Below are 16,441 nucleotides of genomic sequence, written 5' to 3'. Positions count from 1 at the left end.
ACTGTTCTGGATCTCAGCCACATTTATAATTAACTCCTGAGAATGCACTTCAATGTCTGTGCCCCCTTCCTCTAAGAGATGATGATCTTTATTAAGAGGTGCTCTGGCATCCCTCTGTAAGTTGTTGATTAACAAACAGTAGTGTGCTGGTAAACCAGATACATATATTTAAAAATTCCTAATTTATAGTGTTTGCTGATTCTGAGTTTGAATACTCCCACCTTGGCTGAATTGAAATGCTAATGGTAGCTTGAAAACTTTCTGAATATTTAGTAATTGGCTATATTGCAAGTGAGCTGACTCCAGCACACTGCTGGAATCACTTGGAGGCTCTCTTTGTTTTTCACAAGTGAATTCATAGAACCATCTCTGAAAAGATCATGATTTTTTTTCAGTAGCTACAATAGAATATTTGAAGAAGAAAAACATTAATTTATAAATAAACAAAGCAAAATGGATTTTTAATCAGTTATAACAAACATGTTAAACATATATATTCTCCTCCTTCAAATGTGGTATATTATTAATGAATGGCATTAGTATTGACAGTTATACTGTGACCCATTTCAGTGAAATATGAGTAAGAATCAGACCTCGAGGTTTAGCATTTGTTTGGCCCCTTCTTTGGTAGCCTCAGTAGAAAGATTAATATGTAAGAGAAACGTTTTGACAGAGTCTCTTATGTCTGAAGGAGGTCATGTCAGAAGAGTTGAACTACCCTCAAACAGTGGGATGATAAAACTGGAATGTTCTGCTATTGTTTGTACCCATTCCAGACCCGTCAGACTTGTATCTTTGTTAATTTCTATGTTTCTGAAAATTCTTATACTTAACATATATTTCTTGAATATAAATTTTCTTCATTTTTGGATTGAGTGTACATTATGTAAATAAGCATTAACTAAGTTGCTACTTAGATTCAGTCCTCTGTGTCCACCTTTTGGAATAGATTTTAAATTGTATTGAGAGAGTTCATACTTTGGGTTAAATGATTTCATGGGTCCATGAAGGACTTTAAGAGGTAATATTGATGGATATGACTTAGGATATTATATTAATACTTCATTTAATGCATGAAAATACTTGTAATAAGAGAAGTTGTAATAAATTTCAGAATAGTAAGAACACTAATTAAATCTTTCTGGGGTTATCAGAAATCTAGAATACCTCATGCCTGAACAGAAATTTTATTCTGAATAGAAGTTCTTGAAGTGCACACGGGTTCATCTGAAGCATAGAACAGTGCTAGATACTGTCTTAGAGTTAATATGCTGTTAATAAAGATTAAGTATCAATTTATAGGTAAGCTATAAGTTTCTTATGTTAAATTCAATTATACATATTCCTAGCCATCCACACTTTAGAAATGAAAACTTAAAAGTGGATTTTGCAAACATGCAAAAACGTTTTTTCACCAGCCTGATAAAAGTGAGAAAAGAGATAAAATATAAAGAAGATCTATGCATTGGCTATCATTTGAAATGCAGGAGTCTAGGAATGTAGATGAGAAAAGGAAAATATCAGGTGATTGCATGGCTTTGATAATTTGGTAATTTTTGGCTGATTGTAAGAACTTCTTATTTTTTCTTGTGCAAAATAAAAATTCCATGTTAAATTTAAAAAGAAAATCACAGCAGAACCACATAAGATAAATTCATATTGATAAAAAATGAGTGAAGCAGGGTTGTGAATCCTGGGACCACTCATCTTTTTTTAGCAAGTCATCTAGGATTCCTGGGTGAAATGTGATCCGCTCTTAGAAGAAGAGGAGAGAAAAAGATAAGTTGGCAAAGGTCATAACCTTCATAAGGTAGAACTTGACGTATAGCAACTAACATATGTAAAACTGAATTTAAAAAGGACTTTCTCATGTATTATTTCTTGAGACTTTTACTAGAATCCTTTGAGTAGAGGGAAGATCTGACATTATCATCTCCATTTCTAAGGCACTGGCTCAGAAATGCTAAACGACTTGCTCAAGATCTAAGAGGAGATAGAAGCCTGGGGAAATCTGACTTTGGCTCCAGATGGAGTGGCTTCTTCACTGCAACATACTGTCTTCAGGACAGGAGACCTTGTTAAGAACACAAGGCTTCTGGGATACAGAACTGAGGAGGGAATTTGAAAACACTAGGAACCGCATACATCAACATTATCATTTTATTATAATTTTTTCTTTTGCTATATTAATGGATAAATTGGGAAAATAATAATAATTAGTCATATTTTCAAAAGCTCAGTATGTATCAGGTATATTGGTAAGCTTTTCATGTGCATTATCTCATTTGATTTTCTCAATGTTTTAATAAAGTAGAAAAAAAAAATGTATCATGTCATTGCCAGGAGGTCATGACAATAATGAGAACATGGAATTCTGATTTCCAAGTAATTCTTCCTAATGAAAGCCCGAACTGAAAGAAACATAATCCTCTAAACCCTTAAGTAAGCTTTTGTTGTTTACTTAGGTAACTAACTCTCCGCCAGTTTACAGACTTCAGAAAAAGAGTCATGCCTGTTTTTTAAAAATTTACACTCTAAGGGATAGAGTAGAAATTTACAATTGTCATATGATTAAAAAAGAAGTGAGAAGGAAGGAGGGAACAAAAAAGGAAGGAAGGAAGGAAGGGAGGGAGGGAGGAATGAATGAATTTAATTGACCCTATGTGCATGGATTTATTTGGGGGTACTCTATTTTTTTCAATGTGTCTGTTTTTATGCCAATACCATATTTATTTGATTACTGTAGCTTTGTAATATAATGTGTGTGTGTTTTATTCTTTTTTGTTTTATAATATAATTTAAATCTGGAATTGTGATGCCTCTATTTTTGTTCTTCTTTCTTAAGATTACTTTGGCTAGTCCGGGATTTTGTGCTTCCATATAATTTTAGGATTGTTTGTTCTATTTCTGTAAAAAAATGCTATTAAAATTTTGATAGGTATTTCATTGAATCTTTAGATCGATTTCGATTATATTGACATTTTAAAAATACTAATTTTTCAATTCATGAGTACAAGATACCTTTCCATTTATTTGAGTCTTTTTTCAGTTTTATTCATCAATATATTATAGTTTCCAGTGCACAGATAATTCATCTTTTCAGTTAAATTTATATTTGATACTTTATTTTTTGATGCAATTATAAATGAGATTGTGTTCTTAAGTTCCCTTTTGAATGATTTATGACTAGTGTATAGAAACACAACTGATTTTTGCATATTGATTTTGTATTCTGCAACTTTACTGATTTTTTTATTAGCTCTAACAGTGTTTTGGTGGAGTCTTTAGGGGTTTTTTACATATAAAATCATGGTCATCTGCAAATAAAAACAAAATAAAAGTTTATTTTTTTTTTCCAATTTGTATGCCTTTTTTAAATTGACTAATTGCTCTGTCTAGGACTTCCATTCTATGCTGAATAAACTTGGCAATAGAAGGGATACCTGTCTTATTACTTATTTTAGAGGAAAACCTTTCCCCTTTTTATTGTTAAACATGGTGTTAGCTGTGGATCTGTCATATATAGCCTTTATCATTTTGAGATTCAGTTCCTCTATTTCCACTTTGTTGAGAGTGATTACCATGAATGAATCTTGAATTTTGTCAAATACTTTTTCTTCGTATATGCACATAATCACATGATTATAATTCTTCATTTTGTTAATGTGGTGGATCACATTGATTGATTTGTGGACTTGCATCATCCTTGCATCCCTGTAATAAATCCCACTTGATCACGTTGTATGATCTTTTCGATATATTGTTGAATTTTGTTTGCTCATATTTTGTTAACAATTTTTGCATCTGTGTTCATCATGAATATTGCCTATAATTTTCATTTTTGTAGTGTCTTTGTCTGGATTTGATATCAGGGTACTGCTGGCCTTGTAAAATGAGTTTGGAAGTATTTCCACTTCTTCTATTTTTTGGAATTGTTTGAGAAGGATTAATGTTAATTCTTCTTTATATATTTGGTAGAATTCACCAGTGCAGCCATTGTGTCCTGGACTATTTTTGTTGGAATTTTTTTATTAATGATTTAATATCGTTAGGAATTGGTCTGTTTATGTTTTCTATACCTTCATGATTCAGTATTAGTAGGTTGTATGTTTCTATGTTTGTTTTTTTAATCGTCACTGGAGGATATGTTTTTTAAAACTGATTTTAGTGAGAGAGGAAAAGAGAGGGAGAGAGAGAGGAACATTGATGTGAGAGAGAAACATCCATCCAGTACACTCCCTGAATAGGGATCAAACCTGCAACCTGCGTATGTGCTCTGACTGGGAACCATACCTGTCGCCTGCAGTGCACAAGGCAATGCTCCAGCCACCTGAGCCGCACCAGCCAGGACATTTCTTCTAGGTGTTCAGTTTGTTCTTGTATAATCGTTCATAGTAGTCACTTATGAACCTTAGTATTTGTGTAGAATCAGTTGTTATGTCTCCTCTTTCATTTCTAATTTTAATTATTTGAGTCTTGTCTCTTTTTTACTTTGTAAGTCTCACTAAACGCTTATGGGTTTTATTTGTCTTTTCAAAGAAGCAGCTCTTAGTTTCATTGTTCTATTTTCTTTTTAGTCTCTATTTAATTTATTTTTGCTCTGATCTTTGTTATTTCCTTTTTTCTATTAGTTATGGACTCAGTTGTTCTTCTTTTTCTAATTTTTGAGATACAAAGTTAGGTTGTTTATTTGAGATCTTTCTTTTTTCTCAATGTGGGTTTTTTGGTTTTTTGTTTTGCTATGCTCTTTCTTCGTAGAACTCTTTTTGCTGTGTCCCTTAAGTTTTGGTGTGCTACATTTCCATTTTAATTTTTCTAAGATTTTTTTAAATTTCTCTTTTGACTGATTTTTTGCCCCTTGGTTATTCAGTAGCATGTTGTTTAATCTTCACAAATTTGTGAATTTTCCAGTTTTCTTCTTGTAATTGATTTCCAGTTTTAACATTATGTTAAAAAATATATATATACCTGATATGATTTGAGTCTTTTAAAAATTAATTCAGTCTTTTTGTCTAAAATATTTCTAACCTGGAATATGCCCCATGTGTCCATGAGAAGAATGTGTAATCTGCTGCAGTTGGATAGAATGTTCTGTGAATATCTATTAAGTTCATTTGGTCTAATGTGTAGTTAAAGTCCAAAGGTACCTTGATTTTCTTTCTCAATGATTTGTTAAATGTTTTAATTAATCCCTGAAAATTTAGTTAGGGTAATATTCTTCATTGTTTGTCATTAAATATGAATTACAAAAGAAAATTAAATCTGAAAAAAAACCAAAAAACCCTAAATAAATATATTTCATTAGAATTGTAAGTATCTTATGATATGGGTAAACAGCATAGTAATTTCTGTTTAGAGACTTTATATAAAATATTTAATAAGAAAAGTAGGTTTTGTAGGTTTAATAATAGAAAGTTACAAGAAAGATCATTTGTAACCACAATAATATATATATTTCTCTTAACAGGTGACCTTAAAGGATTGCCACTTATTGCCATTCAAAATCTACTGAACATCGTTTTTGCATGACTACTATAAAAGGACATCTTTACAGAAACCAGTTCCTTTTTGAAGCCCATAATTTGGACCCTGTTTCAGAAAGCAGGTACAGTTTATCTTTATTAATCTGCCTTTAAAATGGAAAAGAATGTTGAAGGAAAAAATACAACCATAAAACTTATATGTTTCATTTATGGAAATCCTGAACAATACTTCAAGTTATTAAAGCTTAAATTTTATATACTCAAAATAAGTGTTTTATCTCTAAATTGAAAAAATACCTTAATTGAGTCACTAACCACAAACACTGCAAATATTCCGGAAATAATATTAAGGTGAAAAATAGTAAAATATTTTCTTTATTAAACTTCTAGCTTGATATGAGAATGGCAAGTACGTACGGATGTGTTAATTTGCTGAAAACAATAAGAGGGGCAATGCTCTGATGTAGCTTTCTGTTTCATAATATCTTTCTCAACCAATGTGTAATGTACTGGTTAATGGGCTTATGATTTTTGACAGCTTGAGTCTGAAGATAATGCTTATGTTGTATAAGCAGGAAGTCACGGTCAATAAAAAGTTGAGCCATTTCCACCTTAATAGGGAATGTCCCAAATGAAAGTGACTTTTATGCTCTTTGCTCAGTAACTCCACATTCTTATATGTTTATAACACAACAAAAATCATTAAATATTAATTGAAACTATTTTGAGTAAAAGTGACCATTGCATAATTTAATAATAGTTATTTAAAATGAATTCATTAAAATATTTTAGAATACATAATTTGACATGTTTAATGTTCACAATTAAGTAGGCATTAACAGATTTTCTTAAATTAAATCCACAGTATGCTACTTGCCTGAATATTTATGTTGAATTTTAGATAATCAACCAAGGATGTCAATTAACTTTGGATATATATTTGTTTTCTAATTATTTATAAAATATTGACAATATCACACTCAAATCCAAGTCTGCCCTCTCATTTGTCAGGTTAATTTAAGTTAATTGATTCAAAATATTGGGAAGCACTTTCCTCAGCCTTTTGTGTGCTTTCAGTTTTGTCAGGCTTGAAAATTAGAGTTAAAGAAGGAATGTGACCAAATCTGAATTTGAGAGCCGTTCTGGGGGACCCTGTAAGAAGTAAGAGTATGACTAATGTGATTTTACTTTGTAATAATTATGCCCACATCCTGGAAGGTCACTGCAGAAAATTTTACATTTTAAGTATATTTCATTCATTCCATTAATCATACCAGTTTGTCATTTTCATTGAAAGCCCTAACTGCACCAGGTATCATTAAATTTGTGGAGGAAAAAAACACACACACACACACACAAAAAACCACCATAAATTTTACATGTTCCCAAAGACTAGAAAACAAGTAGAGAGAAATGATCATGAAGTGGATAGAACGTCTCTGACAGTGAGTCCTCAAGCCATGGAAGAGAGTGAGTTCCCCATAAATTGGTCCATTGCTATATTCTAATATTAGACAGATTTTTAGCCAGATTTTGCCATATAGTTCTGTTTGTTACAAGAATGATATCAAAATAGTTTACATATACAAAATAAAATTAAAATAACAATTTGTGTTCTGTTTAGATAATTATGTATACACATTTTGGAAGATATTTCATCATATATATGTGTGTGTGTGTGTGTGTGTGTGTGTGTATATATATATATATATATTTCCTATATATAAACATTTTGTCCTTAATGCTTGATTACTGGATCATCTTAACAAATCAAGCTCTATATTAACTTGCTACTTCTTCAATATCTGTGAATACCAGATATAAATTATATGTAGACACCTTAACTGAATTTTGCAATGTAGAAAATGTTTATTTATGGTTCTTGTGACATTTTCAAAGAAAGACAACTGAATATAGCATAGCAGCTGTAGGTAAGAGGATTTTGGATCTAATGCTTACTTCCAGATGGATGATAGATATGCAATTTAAATATATGGTTAGAAGTATCAACAGATGGAAATAGAACCGAGTGAATGTCTATGCCACCTGTGAACTGGTGCGTTCTATCAACTACCAGCTGAATTATATTAAATTCAAGTAAGTCAACAGAACTCTAATTTTTGAGAAGAGACTTTTTGTCAACCTATTAGTAAGTGTAGGTTTCAAGTTGAGGCTGTAGAGCTTATTTAACAGCACAGGGAACCTATGGAAGCAGGTTTGGCAGAGCACAGTTCAGTCTTGTCACGTCACTCTTGTTATTGCTCTGCCCAACTAATTGAAAAGCATATTGGTAACACAGGAAGCAGTTGAAACAAGTGAGACAGACTGAACACTCCGGAAAGACGTAAGTGAATTAGAATTGATGAATCTGATGAGAGTGGATTCACAGTGTCCCTTTAAATAAAACCCCATTTCATTCATGTACTTGCACCTAATCCGTTACCACAACTACTCAAAACATTCACGGGAGACCCTGACAGTTTCATCTTGACACAGTCAACTAAGTTCCTGTCATAATAAAAGGCAGCATATATTAAAAGGGGTCCTTAGTTCAGCCTCTGAGAATGAAATGTTTTACTCAATAACTTACACAACTCTTATCCAGTGGCTGTGGGCTCGGTTCCAAGAGAAAGAACTTTGTTCCATTAGAGAAGAGCCTAAGTGACTCTATTTAGGTTTATAGATTTTCAGATTTGGCAGAATTTTTATCACTTGATGGGAATAAAACAAGAAAACAACAACAGAAACACCCTCTAGTCCTTAGTATCAATGTGTGCAACGAAGGAGTAAAATAGAGTGGGGTGTTCTCCCAATTTCAAAACTGGAAAATTTAATTTTGATCCTTAATGGTCTTGAAAATTGCATAGAAATTGGAATGAAAAAAATCCTTTCTGCATACGTAGGTGGTTGTTACATTTGGTATAATGTTGATAGTGTGGTATTCTGAACTGACAACTGAAAATAATGGGGAGGTTCCATGGCAATAGTTTTTTTCTGAATATTGAAAGAATTTTCTAACAGTTGCAGTGTTCACAACAGTCCTTCAGGGGTAGTAGGTTCAAATAAACGGGAATGTACAATTTGTAACGCTTAGGAAGGGAGATGGAACAGTTCCTGCCAAAAGGGTTATTTAATAATGAAGTCTTAATTCATTTTAAGATGTGTGTTACAAACATCTGTATTTTGCCATTTGTAAAATTAGTTACTTAATTTTAACTGTATTTGTAGGTTTTGGGGAAAGATAATGTTTAAAATATTGTATAGGGAAATTTGTTATATAAAATGTACCAAAATACCTAGGTGTGTTCATAAAAATAGAATGCCTTGAGTAGTTTATAAGTTGGTATAAAATAATTTGAAGTTGTATGATTTTTTTAAGTTAGAATTTATCTCTACCTGCCAGTTATAAAGGTGAGAGGGGTGGATTGTGTTGGGTAACAAGGGATATCTGTAATATAAGCTTATTTATAGAAGATACGCTGGTGAATTAATGTTTCTCAAGTTTGTTGCTAAGGATTTGAAAGGAAACTAAGTTTGCTCAGAGCAAGTAGAAGAAAACAAACATAATAGATTTTCATGTGATAATATGACAGTGTGCTTATAGATTATAGTGCATAGACCTTTAGTAGAATGATGCAAGGCCTTCACCATTCAAAAACTGTAAACATTCAGACAATCTCAGTAATTTGAATGTATACAAAACACCTCATACATGATACCTACCTAGTAAATAACTTTCATTGAATATTTCTATTGTGGGAAGAATTGATAGAAACAAAGAAAAGGCTGGCATTTAGGCTGTGTCATTCTTTCCTACATCTTTAAATGCCAAGAAAGACTGAGCATGGAAACAAAAGCCAAAATGATTTTTCTGCAGCAGTTTTCAAATATGAGAAAGTTTCTGTCCGCCATGCTTCCATACCAGCAATGGAAACTCTTAGTCTGAATGCTCAGCTTCCTGCATGCCTCAAAGCTATCCTAACAAAATGTATGAGGGGCTCCATCCCTACCGGTAGCTGTTTGAAATTCAGTTAATCTGTCTGTACCAGCCTAGTATACAGACAGACAAATGATTAACAGACAGACTTTTCCCTAAACTCTGTCACATCTGCTGGATGTGAGGCAATTTTGACAAATGGAGGGAAGGAGGGTGGGGAGGGAGAGAAATAAAAACAAGACAGTAAAGAAAGAAAGAAACAGAGGAAGGGAAGAAGAGAGAGGAGGGGCAGAAAGGCAAAAATCGATATGGCCCTTTTCCTTGTCACATAGTATTTGCATCTACTGGGGGGCTGTTGTGGGATATAAAATTAACATTGGAAAGTGATTCATCTATCATAAATTATTAGAAAATGAAATTAAAAAAAAAAAAAAAACCTCTCCCAATCATAACCTACAATACTGACTATAAAATACGCTGATGGATTTGGTGGGAGCACACAGCGCCTTTTCTTCATTCTTGTACTCTCCACTTTATTAGAGAGCCTGGGGGCCTAATAACGACATTTCTCTGAAGACCTGTCCCCAAGACTCAGGATTGGGTGCCAATCAACGAGTGTTCTGGGATATTGAAGGTATAAGAGAAGTAGTCCTTCCAGCCCCAGTGGCCACAGAGGTTTTCCTCAGAATCACCTGCCTCACTGCTGGCAGCTGTGATCACTGCTGGCAGTTATCTATAGTTTTTGCAGTTTCTAACTCTTTGAAAACTGGCAGTTGATTGAAAATTTAGCAGTGGTCTTTCCTTACATTTATTCCTTTGACCCTTCTAAAGTTTATAAGCATCTAATAGATGAATTAATTTCTGCTTGAAATACCGTGAGTTTTCTTTCTGTTTTCTTAACCTAACTTTGAGAGATAAAGAATATATATAAACAACCCCAAAATAAGCACACAGAGAGCCCAAATATATATAAAAGCCTAAGGAAATGCATAAAAACATAGAGATATATTATGTTCACTGATGGGTAGACTCAATTTCAAAAAAGTCTCAACCCTCCCTCAATTAGTTTTATTTTTGTGTAATTTCACAAATAAGATAGTACGTTGATTGGACAGGGTGGGCTACTGAGGTAGACCTCTGAAATAAAATAGCACAGAAGTGCTCTATGTCTTTGTAAAAACTTGGCAAATAAGATCATTGGAGAAAGAATGGACTATCCCATCAGTTTTTCTAGTAAAATACATTATGAGTAAGAAAAATATTTAAATAAAATCAGATCTCTCAGCATGCTGAGCTAAATAAATAAATAGATAAACAAACTCATTAGAGTTAAAACCTAAATTTAAAAGGCAGAGTTTTAAACATTATGAAGAAAAACATTGGTAATAGTTTCACTACCTCAACATAGAGAAGAATATTTTTAAACTAGAAAAGCAACCTATAAATGAACAAAGTGACAGATGTGACTACAATTTTAAAAAAGAAAGAAAATAAGGTCGTGGTGCAACATCTTGGTACCCAAACTTTTAATAGATCTCTTTTGCTTATAAAATAAAAAACAGACTGTGATATTGGCCATCAGTACTTTTACAGATGTGCTATAGAATAACTTCTCAACTTTGCATTTTTCCAGTGTGGCCCATTGCTATATTTGTAACTCTTCAACTTTCTCTGTGTTATATGGCATGTGACTTCCCGGTTCTTCTAAATATGAGTAAAATATAATATTACTTGCTCTTTGACTTTGGGCTTAGCCATGTGACTTGCTTTGGTCAACAGAATGAGACAAAAATAATGGTACATCAGCCCCGTGGTTAGGCCGTAAGGTACATTTCACATTTCCACTAACCCTGTGGCTCTTGTCTCACTTACCAAGCAAATAAGGAGGAAAAGAGACACCTGGAGTGAATCCACCCCAGGTAAACCATTCCAGCTAAGCCTGGTCTTAATAAGCCACCCAATACAAGCAAGTGATAATAAATGATTGCTGTTTTAAAACGTCGAGTTTGGGGATGGTTTGTCATGCAGCGGTGGCTAGCTGACATCTTATCCAGAAAGAAATTTATGTTCCACTTCTTCTTGATGGCCATTATCCCTAAATATGCATTTTACTGCCCCTCTTAAATCCCACTGTTATGATTAACCCTGCTTGGCTTGCCTTATTGCCTCAGTTTTCCCTCTTTTCCATGTTCGAGATTAAGGTAAAATATTCTTTCTACATTAAGTCTCAGTTTCTATTTGTATGAAATGAAAGAAATATGCTACATACTGACTGATAGTATCAATATTTGTTAATCTTTTATTTCCTATACAGTATTTTTTAAAGTTAGGCACTTTAATTTTATACTAATGTGTACTCTCCATAGAGCTTTACACATACTGTATTCTTAATATTTGAACCAAATAAGTATAAATAATGATGGATATAGATGAGATTCATAGAAACAAAGACAGATTTTTAAGTCATATTAATTAATTTCACTCACAGATTACTTCCCCAGATTTAAGTTTTCCCTTGCTTTTCTATGGGTACTGTGACTGAGGGAGAGAGTGTCAATCTAATGGGTTGAGGATCATGCCTCTACAGATGTTAAATAATCTTTAAATGATGATCTACCACCCTCAGGGTTAATCTGTCAAAACTGGGGAGTAGAAAATCCCTACAGCTCATATATAGTGAGTTAACAGATTAGACTACTATAAATGACGATTGCACTATAAATGGTTGGCTAGTGACAGTTTAAACTTTAAAAAAATGTAATGTTACTTCTTGAATGATATACTTCACTTAGCACAATAGCATTTCTTTTTCCTTTGAAAATATTTGTATTTTCTTGGATTGTAACTTAGAAATTGGTACTTCTACATGCTTTTTAGTAATTAGTTTATATATAGAAGACATGAACATTTTTCCAAAAAATTTCTCTGGTAGCTTAAAAATTGCACACAGTGGCTTCAGATTTTGTGCTTGCTTAGTTAATTCTAGTCTATTAGCATGGTTGTAAATTTTATTTTTTTTAAATTATGCTTTTAATTTAACACTACATTAAGCAAGTTAATATATTTACTTTTCACACCATTTTTTCTTAACTAATCTGCTTCAGTCATGTTGAAGATGGTGGAGGGGGAAGCACTTTTAGTAAAAAGCTTTTGCTCATCCATGTGTAGGTGAGTGGGGGGCTATGTTTGCACATATGGTAGAATAGATAGGTTTCAGGAAAATAAAGAAACTTAAGATTTTCAGTTGCTTAAAGTACTTATACATGTTCATTCTTTTTTTCCTGCTTTATGGAATGGTGGAAATATGCAAGAGTTAGCTTCACCACCATCTCATAGATTTAACCTACAGACAATATTTATATTATGCTAAATACTTCATACCACCTACGTGTTTCTCAAATAGATAAATTCTTAAAATAATTAAACATTTCATCGGTACATCCTGAATATAACTTTTAACATTAAAAATATTTTATATTAAGCTAGCATGTGGAATGAAAAGTATTAAAGGATCTCTGAGATTTATTTAGGATAAAAAGGAAGGTGAAAAATGACTCTTGTGTTTATATGTCACTATAGCAAATCATATTTCAGTGATGCATAGCAGTGGAAATAACAGAGATGAGTACAATAGACTTTTCCATACACCGAGTTTTCCAGGTCATTTAATCTTCTCTAGTGTCTTCAGAACACTCCAACAGAGTTAATGATAACAGATTGTCACATTACTGTCCTCCTGATGACCTGTTTGGGTAGAAGACAAAAAACGCTATACTCCCAAAGCTTTGGGCAAAAATATAGTGATCATCACCTCATCAACTTTGCTCTCTCTCTCTCTCTTTCTCTCACACACACAGAGGCATGTGAATTGTATTGTGTCATTTTATTAGAAAGCATAAGCTATCGAGAATGAAATCAGGAGCTGAGAAATAAACAAAGCAAAAAAAAAAAAAAAAGGCAAATATATGCAAGCCTTGAGTGATTGAAGGCATGTCCTTCGCTGTTAGAATCTCTCAGACTTTTACTCACAACCGTGTTAGCAGTTCTCACAGATACAGTAGTCTGGCTTCACAATTCATGACAAATTAAAAATAGGATGTGAGACAGTAGCTCCATCTCGTACCAGCTTCCCTCTGAGGTTTCACAAAGAACATGTCTCAGGATTGTTGCAACAAAGAGCTAGGAAACTGGGTTAAATGTGTGTCCCTGGTTGGTCTCATTGGTCAAAGGTTAATTTTTGGAGAATTAACTCCTGGGGCCATTTTGGGCTGCCCTGCGTTGGCTGAAAAAGCTTCCCCGGTGCCAAAGAAAACCTTGAGACAGAGAAGCAAGGATGCAGTGCAGAGGCTGAAGGAGGGGCAATGTCAGTGAGTACAGGAACCGTCCTCTGTGGCTGTAGGCGGACTGAGCGATTAGGGATTGGAGCAGTAACAGCATCTCCTATGGAGGTGCAATTACAATATGGTCAGATTCTCTGATAACATGATGAATCCTCCAGCACATTTGTTCAGTGAATATGTGGGCCTCCTTCACCCTAATCTTAGTCTTGGGCTAGAAGTAACGCTCGCTTTTAGAGTGATTCTACAGCTCAATTGATTGGAGAGGTATGCCTGCTCACCCTAATCAAGTCAACAAATATGAGCTGACACTGCACCTGCTACATAAAATACTCGGTTCAGTCAAAAATATCAATCAAATTAGCTATTAGGTATAAAACAATCAAAATAAATTAACAAAATTTTTCACCTTTCTGTGATCTCTTATAATATCTTGTCTACTATTTTAAATGGAGAACCTAGTATAATTAGAAGGCTCAGAGTTGCTTGAGTGACACGGACTCACACAGGTGTGCTGGAGTAAAAACCACAGTGGAATTCCTTACCCAATATTTATTTTATAATTTGTCTTCTGTTCCCATTGCTGTTGCTTATGTTGTGAAAGAAAGACTACTTTTCCTATTTACATCACAATTTTATTTATGTCTATCAACTAAATAATTAGGAATAAGAACCAAACTATTCAAATAAATAATAAGTATAGAAAAACGAACAATCTGACAATGATGCAATAAGAGGGAGACTACCTTAGGGCTACAATTTCTGTAACAGTTACAAGTCTTAAATTGTAGCTAAATATTCAAATAACTATGTTTTGTATGCTTCCTGTTTATACTTTAAAATTTAAGTTGATTTAGAAAGTTATTTTAACTTAGCCCTGAAGGAGAATCGTTTTTAAAGTCCTAGGGACTTGCAGAGCATTCGTTACTACCTTTCAGAGTTAGAAGGGAAGTCATAGGGTATGTTCTTCAACATTTTTCTCTGTAATTTGTTTTGAGGAGGAGGGTGCATTATCTTTCCTAATATTTAGCTGTATGAGAAACGAGAATAAGCAAAACCTTTGAAAAGGCTTCTGAAATTCATATTCTGCACTTATAATTTAAATTATAAAATTATAGTAAAAGTATTGTTGCACTCTTTAGCAGGAATATCTAGTTTTTTTTTTTGTTTGAGGCTTTTCAAAGAATAAAGGCAATGATGTTTGAGAAATACTTTTAGGAATAGCTAAATGTGTAATGTAAATAATTATTTCTGTGTTCTATAAAAAGTTAAATTAAAAAATAAAAGAACAAAACTACACTAAATTAGTTTTCCTTACAATTTAAACGACTATCATATAAAAAATTGGCATAATTATTTAACTGCGGTATTTGCATTTCAGAATATTTTATATATATATATATATATATATATATATATATATATACCATGTTATATGCTTTAGTTTAAATTTAATCCATGAAGTTATTTGTCTGTAAAAATTAAATTGATGTAATATAAGAAATTGTTTTTTCTGTTTTTTTTTTAAGAACGAGCCTCTTCAACTTGCATTAATATAAGTGTTGATTTTACACTGTTATTAACCCCCCAAAAATTTTCAAAGATATATAACATACATCTACTACTGAACAAAACATCTTCAAAGATATACAACAAATTATCTAATGTATAACATATAATATATATCTTTAGTCCTTTGAAAACATTAGACCTAAGTACTCCAGAGTTTATCTTTGCATTGGGGCTGACCATGCATCCGTATACTTGAGTCACTACTTTTTCTTTATAAAGTTGCTCGTACTGAATTGCCTTTTGGCGCTTCCGATTCATCTGTACTGAAGGACATCATAAGAATCAGGCACCTGAAGCTGCAGGGATGAGCTGGGCATGTCACGACCATGTTTGAGAGCATATTCTGAGGGTTTGGCTGGAGTGCAGGGTGGGGAATAGCCCGCTTCTTACTGCTAAGGATAATTGTTAACCTTCTGATTGCCCTCATTTTTCTTCAATTGTATTTTGTCGCTATCATTATCGTTCTGTGAGAATGGCTGAGATTGTTTTTTTAATCCCATGGATTCTGTATGTAATATCACATAGTATTTTGTTCTGTCTGCTGGGAGATTTAATCCAAATAACTACCCAAGTGTAGCCAATAAAACACCCCTGGATTTTTGATATTATTTATTTTGTTTTCCTATTATTTTTTCTTCATTTATATATATTTATTTACTTACTTATTTTATTTGCCTATTATATGTTTACATTTTCATCTTATCAACATTTTTTATGAAATGTCCTATACAAATAATCTAAGAAAATCATTATGACATCTTATATTTCCCAGTTTTTCTAAGTATTTATTTGTCCTCATTTTCAGTATTTCATTTATTCATAGATATACATAATGTGCCTGTTTGAGTAATCTGGGAATACCACCAGGAATACCTGTTTCTACAAAAGTCCTTGCTCGTTTGAAATTGACTTTCTACTGTGGAGAGGCATTGAATAAATAAATAAGTAGAAATGTATGATAGTTAGAAGTGATGACTATTTTGGAAGAAATAAGTTAAAGGCCAGAGAATTTGGGGTTTTCTTGTTGCTGTTTTATTTGCTTCCTGGGAGTTCACGTGAGGATGTCTTGCAGAGGTGCCACTTGCTCTGAGACATGAAGGGAGCGCCAGCCA

The 16,441-nt window shown here is 33.0% G+C and overlaps 1 protein-coding gene across 1 annotated transcript in view; it reads left to right on the top strand.

Annotated features, from left to right (window-relative positions):
- Positions 1–16,441, top strand: part of CNTN5 (contactin 5) — a 968,886-nt gene that overhangs the window by 248,184 nt on the left and 704,261 nt on the right. Inside the window, exon 2 of the mRNA XM_081155637.1 lies at positions 5,468–5,605. The gene's annotated coding sequence lies outside the window, so the exon portion shown is untranslated. The remainder of the gene's footprint in view (positions 1–5,467; positions 5,606–16,441) is intronic.

The sequence above is a fragment of the Miniopterus schreibersii genome (assembly GCF_964146895.1).
Source record: "Miniopterus schreibersii genome assembly, chromosome: 12".
Lineage (NCBI taxonomy): Eukaryota > Metazoa > Chordata > Mammalia > Chiroptera > Miniopteridae > Miniopterus > Miniopterus schreibersii.
The sequence above is the reverse complement of the archived record's forward strand: the minus strand, read 5'-3'. Positions and strand labels throughout refer to the sequence as shown.